This window comes from Lygodium microphyllum, chromosome 6 (genome assembly GCF_053477565.2).
Source record: "Lygodium microphyllum isolate KBCC chromosome 6, Lygodium_microphyllum_v1.1.10, whole genome shotgun sequence".
Taxonomy (NCBI): Eukaryota; Viridiplantae; Streptophyta; class Polypodiopsida; order Schizaeales; family Lygodiaceae; genus Lygodium; species Lygodium microphyllum.
In genome coordinates, this window is record NC_141140.1 from 6,820,366 (window position 1) to 6,829,676 (window position 9,311).

The following is a 9,311-nucleotide window of genomic DNA, read 5'->3' on the forward strand; positions in this document are numbered from 1 at the left end:
GCTAGCATAGTTATAGCGCCAGTCGACTAGTGTAGTCGGTTATGCATTGTTTGACTTAGTAGGCCACTTTCCTTTATGCTGTATCTTATCTATACTTTTTGTACATTGTAAAGAGTGTGGAAGAAGAAGAAGAAACCTGTTTTGGCCTCCATCTCTCTTCTTGTCTCTTGAGTGAGCTTCTCCTTGTGCATTCTGTGCGTGTTCGGCACAGCATCTTGAGCAAGTCCCCCCACCACGTGATTCTATACATGGTATCAGAGCCGCACCATTGAGAGAGGCTGATTTTGAATGCTGAAGTGAAGGAGAAGAAGAAAGGTTCGAGCAAGCAAGCCACGGGTAAGAAGCTCTCCCATCCTTCCACTCTTTCTCTTGGATAATGTTTGTGGAGGCACCGGAAGCAGAGCAGAGCAAAAATCTCAAATTGCAGTGAGATTTGGTGTGCTAAGGATTTAGGTGATCATAAAGTTTGAGATGAAGGATTTAGGTGAGCTAAGGTACTTCCTTGTCATTGAGGTGATTAGATGTGTTGATGATATATGGCTGTCCCAAAGACAGTATGGCTTGGATATGTTGTCCAAGTATTGTATGACAGCATGCAAACCACTTTCATTCCCGTTGGAGCAGAATGTAAAGTTGAGTGTTGATGTTGGGGATGAGATAGAAGACCCTACTATGTTCAGGAGGATAGTGGGGAGTTTGATCTACATGACCATTACAAGTCCTGACTTGAGCTATACTGTTGGTCTTGTGAGTCAGTTTATGCAAGTACCTAGAAAGCCACATTTGGATGCAGTCAGACACATATTGAGATATGTGAAGTCCACATTACATTATGGACTTTTCTATGAGGCAGGTACAGATGCACATTTGTTAGGATACACAGATGCAGATTAGGATGGTAATATGTCTGATAGAAGATCTACCAGCAGATACATGTTCTCTCTTGGTAGTGCACCAGTTGCTTGGTGTAGCAAAAAGCAATCTACAGTTGCTTTTGTCGAGTACAGAGACTGAGTATAGAGGTGCTGCTATTGCAGTATGTGAGGTAGTATGGCTACAAAAGTTAATGGCTGATTTGGATGTGTAGGTGGAAGGTACAGTTGTCATTTATTATGACAACATGAGCAGTATACAGTTGGCTAGGAATCCTGTGTTCCATGCCAGGACAAAACATATTGAGGTACACTACCACTTTGTGAGAGAGGAGGTACTAGCAGGTGAGATTGACTTGGTGTATGTCAGCACACAGCATTAGATAGCTGACATCTTCACGAAGGCATTGGGTACAGAGAAGCTTCAAAAAATTTGAAGCTTACTTGGAGTTGTAGAGATGCAATTGAGCTTGAGGGGGAGTGTTGAGATGAGAAGCTCAACACATGCAGACATTGATGATGGACCGCCTGGTTAGATGGATCCACACGTCTACACTTAGCACATCGGTGATCATTATGACTCTCACATGGCCGCTGACTCATTACTTATTATATTCAGGTTGTTACATCTATTTACAGCTGGCATAGTTATAGCGCCAGTTGACTAGTGTAGTTGGTTATGCATTGTTTGACTTAGTAGGCCAAAAATTTTCTCATTGATGGCCTTATCTACTAGGGCAAAGAATATTGCAATCACTGAGGCTTGCAAGGAAACTCTATGGTTAGGCCATTTAATAGTAGGACTTGGCATCATTGTTACATTTACATTGCATTTGAATTTGATGAGTGCCATTCAGTTGACGGTCCTTAATCCAGTCTTATTGTACTCCATGTACATGTTGTAATTATCTTTCTTTCTTTTTTCTTTTACTCCTCATTAACAATATGTGAATGGATAACAATTTACAATGGTATTTGGTACGATTCATTGGTCATTATGTTTGTAGTTCAACTTTCACAGGTAAGCATCAACATCAAGCTCTAGGTCACCTTGTCAATATCAGAGTGAGAACATATAACACAAACTTCACAACATATCACTCGTGACAGTGTTTTACATAATTTGCCACATGACAGCATAAGATGGTATCACGTTGACCAGTGAAAAATGTGCCATCATGCAAATTTAAAATCTTTCAACTCTACTACTAGTAGCTTCATTTAAAACATAATACACATGGGATTGAGAACTAACTTTTGTGTCCAAATAGAAGTATGTAAAAATTTTGAAACGAGACTTGAAGGTGGAGCCATCCTACAAAGAGATTGCAAATGTTAATGAGAACAATCCTTATGAATGAGACATCATTATTAGTAGTTGAATTTTTGCAACACCAACCTGACACATGAAATAGAGATCAATACAGTTGTATGTAGTACTGGTGTCTGGATCATCAAATGAAGACTCGCCAACAATAGCCATCAAATTTTAGCAAAGATTTTCAGGAAAATAACTTCAGGAATTTTTGCGATAGCATCAAGGAAACAATTGTCTTATTCTATTATGAGAAAACGAATTGCAACTGCCACTCATGATACTACAAGAGTGGGGGGGCTTACGGGTGAGAGGGTGACAAGCCATCCTAAGAGCAGCTCCGTCTAAGAAAACATCAAAGCCAAATCTAGATTCCAAGGCATCCGCTACATTTTTTGACCGGACCTTGGAGATCCCCACTCTGCGCACACTATCCTTGCCTGTGGTGGCAGGTAGTCGGGGTCCCCATCACTTTGCTTAAAACCCCTTCACCGTCCTCTACCCGCATTTCCATTGTATTCAAACTTCCCATCCCTGCCACCTCTACCCCTCCCGCCTCTACTACCATGACCTCCATCACTCATTTTTTTACTGGAGAAATGGTGGAATTGAGCTTGAATTTGGCAAAATCAAGCTTGCTTTTGCCATCAGGTGTGGGCCTTGATAGGGGTTGGCTTCAGGGCTAGATAGAAGCCAATCTCTTTGCATGGAAGTTAGCACCAAATGTAATTTTTGGATTCATGGAGCATGCCAAGATGAGAGTTGCAATGTTGCAAGGAGTCGAGCATACCTGCAGATGCTATTACATTTGGCATGTATTTGAAGGCTTGTAGGAGTCCCTAGTACACAAGTGATGGGCTAATCTCCAAACCCAAAACTAGTACAATGGAGAAAGGTGCCATATAGAGAGTGTGGGCTATGCTTAGACCTACTCAATAAAACAGTTTGTGGTGTCTATTTGCTACATAGAATTGGTTGTACTGGAACGTGCTATGACTACACTGTCACTACTAGGACTAAGTCTAACTACTCATAATAGATTATATAACATTCACTTGGGAGTGAATATTGAGATTCCCTTTGGCACATGAATGCTCCATAAGGTGAAACAACTCTTCTTCATAGTCCAACATGAGATTATGGTTGTAGCTCTAGATATTTAGCTCCCCAAATAGGTAGTGCAATCTTGAATTTTAGCAATGAGGTGTGATCAACTAGATTTTTGGCTATATAAAATAATATAGAAATAATATCTAGAAGATTTCTCTAGTTGCATGTTAGTTTCAAAAAGACAACATTTATCTTGTTACACTTTTAGAATTTATTGGCTAGATTAAGAGATATCACCCTTATAAAACTAGTTCCTATGAAGATAGTAATAAAAATTTTCTCATTGATGGCCTTATCTACTAGGGAAAAGAATATTGCAATCACTGAGGCTTGCAAGAAAACTGTATGGTTAGGCCATTTAATAGTAGGACTTGGCATCATTGTTACATTTACATTGCATTTGAATTTGATGAGTGCCATTCAGTTGATGGTCCTTAATCCAGTCTTATTGTACTCCATGTACATGTTGTAATTATCTTTCTTTCTTTTTTCTTTTACTCCTCATTAACAATATGCGAATGGATAACAATTTTCAATGGTATTTGGTACGATTCATTGGTCATTGTGTTTGTAGTTCAACTTTCAAATATGCCACAAAAGCAACATCTCTCACCAAGTCTAGATCTTCTTTTTCTACGACTTCAATATTGGCAAGAAGCCCTTCATAGCAGGGCCACAGGTAAGCATCAACATCAAGCTCTAGGTCACGTTGTCAATATCAGAGTGAGAACATATAACACAAACTTCACAACATATCACCCGTGACAGTGTTTTACATAATTTGCCACATGACATCATAAGATGGTATCACGTTGACCAGTGAAAAATGTGCCATCATGCAAATTTAAAATATTTCAACTCTACTACTAGTAGCTTCATTTAAAACATAATACACATGGGATTGAGAACTAACTTTTGTGTCCAAATAGAAGTATGGAAAAATTTTGAAACGAGACTTGAAGGTGGAGCCATCCTACAAAGAGATTGCAAATGTTAATGAGAACAATCCTTATGAATGAGACATCATTATTAGTAGTTGAATTTTTGCAACACCAACCTGACACATGAAATAGAGATCAACACAGTTGTATGTAGTACTGGTGTCTAGATCATCAAATGAAGACTCGCCAACAATAGCCATCAAATTTTAGCAAATATTTTCAGGAAAATAACTTCAGGAATTTTTGCGATAGCATCAAGGAAACAATTGTCTTATTCTATTATGAGAAAACGAATTGCAACTGCCACTCATGATACTGCAAGAGTGGGGGGGCTTACGGGTGAGAGGGTGACAAGCCATCCTAAATGCAGCTCCGTCTAAGAAAACATCAAAGCCAAATCTAGATTCCAAGGCATCCGCTACATTTTTTGACCGGACCTTGGAGATCCCCACTCTGCGCACACTATCCTTGCCTGTGGTGGCAGGTAGTCGGGGTCCCCATCACTTTGCTTAAAGCCCCTTCCCCGTCCTCTACCCGCATTTCCATTATATTCAAATTTCCCATCCCTGCCACCTCTACCCCTCCCGCCTCTACTACCATGACCTCCATCACTCATTTTTTTACTGGAGAAATGGCTGAATTGAGCTTGAATTTGGCAAAATCAAGCTTGCTTTTGCCATCAGGTGTGGGCCTTGATAGGGGTTGGCTTCATGGCTAGATAGAAGCCAATCTCTTTGCATGGAAGTTAGCACCAAATGTAATTTTTGGATTCATGGAGCATGCCAAGATGAGAGTTGCAATGTTGCAAGGAGTCGAGCATACCTGCAGATGCTATTACATTTGGCATGTATTTGAAGGCTTGTAGGAGTCCCTAGTACACAAGTGATGGGCTAATCTCCAAACCCAAAACTAGTACAATGGAGAAAGGTGCCATATAGAGAGTGTGGGCTATGCTTAGACCTACTCAATAAAACAGTTTGTGGTGTCTATTTGCTACATAGAATTGGTTGTACTGGAACGTGCTATGACTACACTGTCACTACTAGGACTAAGTCTAACTACTCATAATAGATTATATAACATTCACTTGGGAGTGAATATTGAGATTCCCTTTGGCACATGAATGCTCCATAAAGTGTGAAACAACTCTTCTTCATAGTCCAACATGAGATTATGGTTGTAGCTCTAGATATTTAGCTCCCCAAATAGGTAGTGCAATCTTGAATTTTAGCAATGAGGTGTGATCAACTAGATTTTTGGCTATATAAAATAATATAGAAATAATATCTAGAAGATTTCTCTAGTTGCATGTTAGTTTCAAAAAGACAAACATTTATCTTGTTACACTTTTAGAATTTATTGGCTAGATTAAGAGATATCACCCTTATAAAACTGGTTCCTATGAAGATAGTAATAAAAATTTTCTCATTGATGGCCTTATCTACTAGGGAAAAGAATATTGCAATCACTGAGGCTTGCAAGGAAACTGTATGGTTAGGCCATTTAATAGTAGGACTTGGCATCATTGTTACATTTACATTGCATTTGAATTTGATGAGTGCCATTCAGTTGATGGTCCTTAATTCAGTCTTATTGTACTCCATGTACATGTTGTAATTATCTTTCTTTCTTTTTTCTTTTACTCCTCATTAACAATATGCGAATGGATAACAATTTTCAATGGTATTTGGTACGATTCATTGGTCATTGTGTTTGTAGTTCAACTTTCAAATATGCCACAAAAGCAACATCTCTCACCAAGTCTAGATCTTCTTTTTCTACGACTTCAATATTGGCAAGAAGCCCTTCATAGCAGGGCCACAGGTAAGCATCAACATCAAGCTCTAGGTCACGTTGTCAATATCAGAGTGAGAACATATAACACAAACTTCACAACATATCACCCGTGACAGTGTTTTACATAATTTGCCACATGACAGCATAAGATGGTATCACGTTGACCAGTGAAAAATGTGCCATCATGCAAATTTAAAATCTTTCAACTCTAGTACTAGTAGCTTCATTTAAAACATAATACACATGGGATTGAGAACTAACTTTTGTGTCCAAATAGAAGTATGGAAAATTTTTGAAACGAGACTTGAAGGTGGAGCCATCCTGCAAAGAGATTGCAAATGTTAATGAGAACAATCCTTATGAATGAGACATCATTATTAGTAGTTGAATTTTTGCAACACCAACCTAACACATGAAATAGAGATCAACACAGCTGTATGTAGCACTGGTGTCTGGATCATCAAATGAAGACTCGCCAATAATAGCCATCAAATTTTAGCAAAGATTTTCAGGAAAATAACTTCAGGAATTTTTGTGATAGCATCAAGGAAACAATTGTCTTATTCTATTATGAGAAAACGAATTGCAACTGCCACTCATGATACTACAAGAGTGGGGGGGCTTACGGGTGAGAGGGTGACAAGCCATCCTAAGTGCAGCTCCGTCTAAGAAAACATCAAAGCCAAATCTAGATTCCAAGGCATCCGCTACATTTTTTGACCGGACCTTGGAGATCCCCACTCTGCGCACACTATCCTTGCCTGTGGTGGCAGGTAGTCGGGGTCCCCATCGCTTTGCTTAAAGCCCCTTCCCCGTCCTCTACCCGCATTTCCATCAAAACCAGAATAGAGGACCCTCTGGATCAACCTGACGAAGGAAATTCGGTATGGTAGCCTCTATACTATGCCAAACTCCCTTCTGCCACAAAGTGAATAAGGTAAGGGCACCACCTAGTCATGGAAGAGCGGACTAGGATACTATGCAAGAGGGAGAGGAGATTGTGAGGGAGAAGAGATGAAAACTAAGAGAGGGAGAGAGTGAGAGAGTGAGAGAGAGAGAACTACGAAAAAATAGATGAATCAATAAACTTAAGAGATGGAGAATCCTCGGGACATAACCAATATACACAATATGGACACCAATATCATGGGCTTATTACATTGTAGAGCATACATAAGCTATAGTAAGGGAAGGAATTTCATAAACTCATGAGGGAGAATGGGGAAGGCTCAATAGGGCTGAAGAAGGCCTCTTGGCTCTCTGTCTTCTTGCAAATTACAAAGGAGAGGGCCTCTTTATATAGGCCTTGAGGGTGTTTAGGGAGGAGGTTAAGATATAATAGGAATTAACACCACCAAAGCTGCATTAAGGCGGTTCCACCAATGTGGAAGCTCCATCTAGATGTTTTGTTGACCAATTTGTACTTAATCAAGCTCCATCATAGGTGAGTTGTCTCCATTCTCCCCCCCATAGCTTGAGTCCAAGATCTCTCCTATAAAAAAATATAGAGAATCTTCATAAAATAAGATCATATCTAGCAATAATAGAGAGAGAGTAATGAGAGTTCATACATTACTACTATAATTAAGGATGATTTGAGGGTGATTTAGGAGAGGAATTCTAATGGTTTATTAGCTTGAGAGAGAGAAGAAGAGAGGGGAAAGGGTTGGGAGTCTAATGAATGATGTTTTATGGAAGTGTTAAGTGTGGGGAAGAAGGTATGGATGTGTATAAAATTGGGATGTGGTCTCCACTGCAGTCGAAAAAAGTTGGCATCCACCATTTTGGCCATATCTCCCGACTCGTAGCTTTAAAAAATTATAAAAAAATAGCAGCCAAAACTTCGGCTCACTCGCTACAACTTTTATGTTGAAAAGTGTTTTTTGGATCGGAGTGGAAGTATTTTTAAAAAATATTACAAAATCATGTGCCTGATTTTTCTTCCACTAATGCTTCTAAGAAGGGTCCCATTTGGTTGAATTGTCATAAGGCTCCAAAGTCATGACATTATGAGCCTCACATACCCTTTGGATGGCTCCAAATCCATTTCATATCTTTTCTTTTCACATTATACATTTTTCCTTCACCTTCCTCCATTGATCTTTACTCTTCACCCCCCCTTGGTAAACCGGTCCATGAAATATTTTCATCCAATGATTTCTTGGATTTCCCAAGAGGTTGTTCCCACCCTCTTCTTTATTTCAAAGCTCCAAATGTACAAAAAATCAACAAAGTGTTAGACAAATATTTTTTTGTGATTTTCTCAGATCAAACCCAACCAGTGTATGCAGTAATTATAGAAGCTTCCCAAAACCCTACTATAAGTACTTCACGAGGTGAAAATCTAAAGGACTACTTATCCAACTCAGTTGCAAGTATCAAGAAAGAGCTTATGGATGTGATTATAGAGCAGCTACAGATGCTGAAGGTGAATACCGCCAATATATCTACCCCTACGGGAGATAGAAGAGATGTGATGCGCTCTAATACATGGTGCAGAAAGTTTCATCAAGCAGGACATTTAGCCACTGAATGTACCCGAAAACCAACCATTATTGGATCCTTCTGTTCCTACTGTTTGCAGAAGAACCATACAGAGGATATTTGCTCTCTGAAAGAGATGCACGAATGAAGACAGAAGGATGAAAATGCAAGATTCAACTTTCTAGAGTCCAAAATGACAACACAAGATATTGGACCAAAGCCTAGGGAATTTGGTCCTAATTTCAGTCCAAGGAGATTTCCCTCTCAAAGTTACAGAGGACTACAGTCTGGCGGTGGTCAAAGATCAGAGGTGAAATATTATAGGTGTGGAGAAAAGAGTCATATCTCCCTGAATTGTCCAAATCCTGGACGATTTGTGGATTACAAGCCCTTATGCAGCCGATGCAAAGGTGAAGGCCACACTGCAAAGGACTGTCCAAGTCCAGCCCTTGTCAAGGCCAATGGCACTGATAGCCAACAGAAGGTGCAAGAGCCTACCTCCAATTTGGTAGAGTTGGAAGTTGCCGCTTTCACGTGTGCCAAGAAGAAGGAACCAGTTGTTCAGAATGAAAATAATTCTCCTACTAAGACTGTGAAGTTCAACTTGTCAACAGAAGGACATAGCAGTACAGGACAGAACAGTACAGTACAGAGCACTGCAGTGCCACAAAGAGCACAGAGACAGTCCCAGAAACATGACCAAAGGTCCAAGAGATAGACAATGCAGAAGAACCTCTAGAAATAGAAGAAGTGCCGATGTTGCCATTATTAGAAGAAAAAGAAAAGATGAAA